This window comes from Octodon degus, unplaced genomic scaffold (genome assembly GCF_000260255.1).
Source record: "Octodon degus isolate 3935 unplaced genomic scaffold, OctDeg1.0 scaffold00150, whole genome shotgun sequence".
NCBI lineage: Eukaryota > Metazoa > Chordata > Mammalia > Rodentia > Octodontidae > Octodon > Octodon degus.
The window spans coordinates 2,657,039-2,663,578 of record NW_004524726.1 but is presented as its reverse complement, the minus strand read 5'-3'; positions in this window follow the sequence as shown (position 1 = coordinate 2,663,578).

The window sequence follows — 6,540 nt, the reverse complement described above, 5'->3', positions numbered from 1 at the left end:
ATTGAAAAATTAATTATGAGACTTTGGAGGTCAATATATTATTTGTTTTTGTGAAAAAAGCTGGAGAGTAAATAGTAATTTAATGTATATTTTCATTTCTTGTATGAAAAGTATGCAAACAAGCTAAATTTTTGTCAGATAAATTTATACTCTCAAATATACAGTGCTGTATTATCTAATTTATAAGTGACTTTTTAAGCATTAACTTTTTCTAATTAGTGCCACTTTTAAGTTTTAGAAAACTTTGTGTTAGATTAGATTTCACATTTCTCCTCTTTCCATGTATATAAGCTACAAGGAAGTGCTACAGTAATGTTCAATGGTCCTTGTATTTTCAGAATTCAATTAACATCACTTTAGCAGGGATAAGTATAGCTGGTGAAGTCACTAGAAATCCTCAGGTTTAATTTTAGCTAACGATTTTCAACTTTCTCACCTTACCCTCAAAATAAATTCTGAAAGTCATTTTGATCTCGTAGGAATTTCACATTGTTCCTTCTCACCTCTAGTGGAGATGATAATGAGCAGTGAAACCATCCAAAGGAAGGGAGAGAGTCTGTGGAGGAGAAGAAACGAAGGACAGGAGACTCGGCACCGCGAGCTGCAGTTGCTGAACGGTGGATGCCTGACTGAATGCATTTCTGGAATGATGTATGTTCCTTGCTCCCTGGACTCAGTCCTTTGGAGACTTGAAAGAAGGGAGAAATATGGACTGTGCACAGAATAAAGCAGTAGTAAACCCTATAAATTAGCATGAAAATTAAGTCAGGGCCAAAGCAAATCCACTGAAGGAGAGAAAGCATTTTAAATATTTTGGTAGGCAACGATCCTGTCTTTCTTCAGATGCCTATTCTTAATTCTCAGAAACTGAAGTACTACATATGGGAAAGCATAATGAAAATTTATGCTCAAGTAATAGTTTTACACAAATCACTGGCTCTTTTGCCTGGTTTTATAAACTATCTTGTTATTTTATTATGTAAATCTAGGCAGAGTTGCTAAAAACTGCACTGCTTTTCTGATTTCACACTGTGTAGTACACGGAAGCGCTGAGCAAGTGTTGCAGGATCGCTGAGCAGCTCCATCAGAGGGTAAGGCATCGGCTTTTCATGGTAGTACAGCTATGATCACTAGCTGTTTCTTCCCCGAAATCTTCTAGGAGGAGATTAGAGGTAGCCGACCTCGGTTTCATTGACTGCTAATAGCCACCAATTACTCAACCCTTCTTGCACAGGGCGAGGTGGGCGGTGGGAATTGCCTTTCTCTCTGCAAGTTAATCATGACACCATTTCATAGACAGGCGAAGGCTTTCAAGAGGAAATAAGTTGCGGAGATCATACAGCGAGGAAGTGTTTGAGTGAGGACTGACCAAGGGAAATTGGAGGATATTTATTATGGTACAGTGTGCTTTATTACATGTGTGTGATTATTCTACTCTTCCCTGAGGTAAGCACGTGTGCTGAATATCGATCATGTGCTTATCATAAACCCTGCCTCTGATATGATGGTAGCAGCCAGCCATTTCAAAACGCATCAAACTTCTGGAAGAATCGAATAATTATACATTTCAATGATATATAATATATATACATTATACTTCTGAAGGAATGAATATTTTCTTCTTTCCTAATTACTTCAGACTATGAAGAAAAGGCAGGAGGACTGAAATGTCATGGCTAGCCTGGAAAGGACTAGGCCACCTAGGTCTGGGATTCAATCCCTATCACATATAAACATGCATTCACACCCAAAGTAGAAATGGGAAAGGAAATGATATGGATTTGGTATTTTTGTTAACTATTTAGAATTACATGACAAAAATTATTTTACTTGGTGAAAATAATGTGCTTCCTGAAAATTAAACTGTATATGTCCCAAAGAGCCATCAATTTTAAATTTAGATAATCTTTAAAACTGCTCAAGTTCATATTAACTTTATTTAACAATGAAATAATTATTTCTTGTAGATTTTTCCTTATTATTAATGACTATATTATTCATTAGCTAGATTTGAATGGATTTGACTGTCACTGACAAATTTTTGTTAGTGGCTTTACATTAAACATTCATAGACTCTTCAAAGAATTTAAAATATGTCAAAGGCACATAAAATTAATATTAGTAGACAACATTTGTTAATACTAGAATGTATATATTTTGCAATTCAACATATGCATAGACTAAGGAGAGAAGAAAGTAAAAAAAAAAAGATTGAGGAATTTATATAGAAAGAAAGAAATTTTATGTAGTTTTTATTAAATGAAAAGCATTAAAAAATCGTTGAGGGTACCAGAAGTATATTTTCTATAGAAGAGATTCTCTTTATCCTAAATAGGGATATACATGCTATACATTCTTTTCTAAACGTTAAGGTACACTTACTACCATTCCCATATGACAAAACCTCTACTGTGTGTGTGTGTGTGTGTGTGTGTGTGTGCACGCACGCGCGTGTGTGGTGAATCAATTAGTCTTTTCAGAGCTTGTTAAAATATTCCGTTAAGATTGCAAACAGCACTTACGCACAACAGACACCAGCCATAAAGACCAGAAACCTCAAGTACCCATGCTAGCCATGAGCAAGAATATTTTAGCACTCCTGTGGGATTTCTGAAACAAGACGAATGAGTTATGGGTGCTTCCAATCTGCTTCATGGCCAAAGTTTCTTCTAGACATCACACAGCAGGCTACTATGACCAACCTCTCTGTGTTTTGTTGTTTTGTGTTTGATTTTGTTTTCAGAAAGCAGAGGTTTTTTACTTACTTAAAATCATTCATCATAAAATATTAGAAATCTTGAGTCAGCTTTGTATGTTTCCCTCCACTAAGCTTGGAAAATAAATGAAATCTTACTTAGGAAGTCAGATACTGAAATCAGCAGTAGCAACCTAGAAGGTGCCTGGAACTTACTGTTTTTGTTAATCTTGTTTTCACCTCCCACACTGTTATATTCTAGCTTCCCTTACTTCTGTAACATCACATGTAATTGTGTTTTGTACATTATATCTTTGTCCCTTTTGTCTTTGCTGGAGGATTTTTTTCCCTTTTTTCACTCTTTTGTTATAGGTTCTTCCCAGAAGACTTTTCTGTTTCCTTCTCTATTCATTTACTGAGGAATCTTTCATATAATCTAGATACCCCAAATCTACTTTCAGAGGCCTCCAAAGCTATGTGTCCCCAGGTTTCACTGTTGTTAGGAGAAATCATTTCATCACATGATGAAGTTCTCCCCAAGATACTTCCTTTCCTATGAAATAGCCTGTTCTACATGAAATGGTATATGTGACAAGGCTTACAGTAAACAACAGAAAGTCCATAGTTTGTGAATGTATCAGTTACTAAATGGCAGTTCAGTTTATTTATTTCTATGCAAAAACTGTTACAAACCAGTAACTATTAGTGCCATCTTTTGGTGGAAGGCAGAATTGAAATTCAGCTTTGTTCTTTTTAATTTTTAAAAAATTTATTTATTTATTTATTTGTTTATTTGGTACTGGGTCTCACTATGCAGTGCAGACTTATAGTGTTCCTCCTGTCTCAGCCTCCCCAGTGCTGGGATATAGGCATGTACCATTAAGCCCAGTTTCCAAGGCCAGCTGTGCATGGGGTCGGCATGGAATGTGGTACTAGGGATCGAACCTGGGTCCTTGTGCTTGCTAGGCACTTGCTTAGACCATCAAGCTATCTCCCTGGTCCATAGCTTTGTTCCTACTTTATTGATAACTAGAGAATTGATGGTTCTTGGAACACAGCACATGTAGAAGTTTGAGAAAAATGCAAAGTGTAATAGGGCGCTGCTGCCTGTGAAGAGTCAGCTGCCCAGTCACAAGGGGCGTCAGGGAGGGGCATTACAGAGGTGAAGAAGTAGTAACAACCACTGGGTGTTGATTATTCATCAACTGTGTATTTGTATTTAAGTTCTCATAATAGTCCTGTCCAATGTGAAAATTTTTCATAATCTAAAATGGGCAGATTAAAGTTATATCTTATCTAATATTATAGAGCCATTACTGAATCCTTCCAAGCATGACTTAATTCTGGCATTGTTATCCTCTGTACATTAGTATCTTACAGACTGAAATATCTAATGTGGACCAGGAAGTAGGATAGAAATAGTAATTTCAAATCTCAACTCCTCTCCTATTTCCCTAACCTATCTTTTGATTTTTCCAATTCATTTTGTTTAGATTATTTTCCCAGGGCATACATAGTGACTGTTTCTCTCTTAAAATGCTGTAGCTTAGAGAAAAAAAATACGTGGTCAACCCCAGTCAACCATGTTTACAAGAGTGGTACAGAAAATCAATATGTAATGAAAATATGACCCTTCTGAAGGCATCCATATTCATGTGGCATGGTTGTATTTTTTTTAACTCAAAGATAGAAGTGGGAAACAAAGGGAGAACCAAGGGATTGTAAAATGAATGAAATGTTTATTCACAGCAGGATAAGCCTGGAACAATCCAACCAATGGAAGTGGAGTGCTGAGAGCCATTTGGCTTCCATTCCCTCTGCAGCCTATTCTGCACTTCCATGCGTGCTTCCTGTGGGACGTTCATTTCGCGTCTCAAAGGCTAGCCACCTTCTGAAACTGAACACACAATTTCTCTGGAAGCACAGACTCTTTCTCAAGATATAGAAGCCCAAAGCCTGGGAGCCACTCTCTCGGACACTCACTTTTGTGCTTAAATTCTGATAGTGTATCAAATAAGGGACAGAGATTTTCCTTCTTTGCAAGTCAGGAGAGGACATTTTACTGTTTGCTGTGAGTATGGACAAAGAGAGCGTCTCTTTTATGAAACGATGGTTCATAATCCATCAAATCTGGCTTCATTTCCCTATTCTGCAAGTTACTAGTAGAGGTAACTTGAATATTGCTTAGAGTTGTGAAGACTTGATATTTTCATTTAATAAAAGTAGTTGAAAGGGGCTTTGGGGAATGATGACTCAGCAGTCTAAGCACCTGCCTGGCAAGTGCAAGGTCCTGAGTTCAATCCTGAGTACTGGCTGCTATACAGGCCCCTATGCCAAGCCCAAAACAGGGCATAGTAGTGCATGTCTGTAATCCTAGCATTGGGGAGGCTGAGACAGGAGGATCACTGAGTCCAAACTGCACAGTCCAAACTACAAGAAATGGAATTTAAAGTTTTCAGCTCTGACCATTTGCCAGGTCTTTTCCTAAGAGTATTGTATACTCTTGCATAATTGTCATAATAATCCTATGAACTAGGTACCATCATTTGCATTATTTTATTTTTATTTATTTTTTTTTTCAGAACCGGGGATTGAACTCAGGTCCTTGTGCTTGCCAGGCCAAGTACTTATTCCACTGAACTATCTCCCCTGCCCAATTTGCATTATTTTATAGGAGGTATTAAGAAACTAGGGAACTTGCCCCAGGCTAAAGAACAAGTAGTAAGAAGCAGAGACAGGCTGTGGGGCAAGCTGGCTTCACAACTCACACCCATTCCCCTGGATTGTGTTCAATACTACAGTCAGTAGTGCTGACCTGCCTCCTCATGCAGTGGTATACATTTAGGTAAAAAACTGTATTTCAAGTGTGCATTACAGTTCTTGACAATGAAGAATGTTCAAAAAATGCTAGCTGTAATATTAATTCTTTTCTCCCTTCCTTCATCCCATCCATCTTTATGCAATTTGACCATGGTACTTTTTACTTACTTGCAGCTTTTTAAGGAGTTATAACTGTTCAGGTACTTTTGCCAGTGGTATTTTTCTTTTGTGGTTGTTGTTTTTGTGGAAACGGGGATTGAACTCAGGCCCTTGTACTTGCCAGGAAAGCACTTATTCTACTGAGCCATCTCCCTGGCTCTGCCAGTGTGTTTTTATCAGTGAATAATTCCTATATGGTCTGATTAGCTTTCACCAAAACATAGTTATTTTCCATGTTCCAGAATATGAGTTATATAAAAGTATTATATTCTCTATGATTTCTTGGCAGCATGGATTTTATTAATATATGTATGTCATATTTTATATGCATTTTCTTGTATCATTAGTTTATTCAAATAGATTTACTGTGAAGTATCTATAATTATTCTTTCTTGTTTCCTGGACACAATAAACACAGACACAGGCACAGATGCCCCCATCCCCACCCTCACACCTTATAGGAGGAAAGGTTTATTTATTTATTTTTATTATTAATTTTATTGAGAAACAGATAGCAACGAGACAGTTTCAAAACTGATAAATAAGACAGTTTCAATAATTAATTCATTGCATATTGTTATCTTCTTAGTGGTTATTCATAGTACAAGTTGCAGACATGATATCCTGTCCAAACACTATTATTATAAATCTTTCTTCTCATTGAATTAAGAGAAAATAGCTGTATATCTATCCTAACTATTTTGTATATACAGATACAAAATGGTCCTTCCTTTGTATCCCATTTTTTGTTTAGTTTTGTTAGAGATGGTTGTTCCATTGCCATTTAAATATTGTAGGTGCATGAATTCAGCAAAATAATCCAATATAGTCCAGTAGTCCATAATAGTAGTGGGTCATCTGTAGGA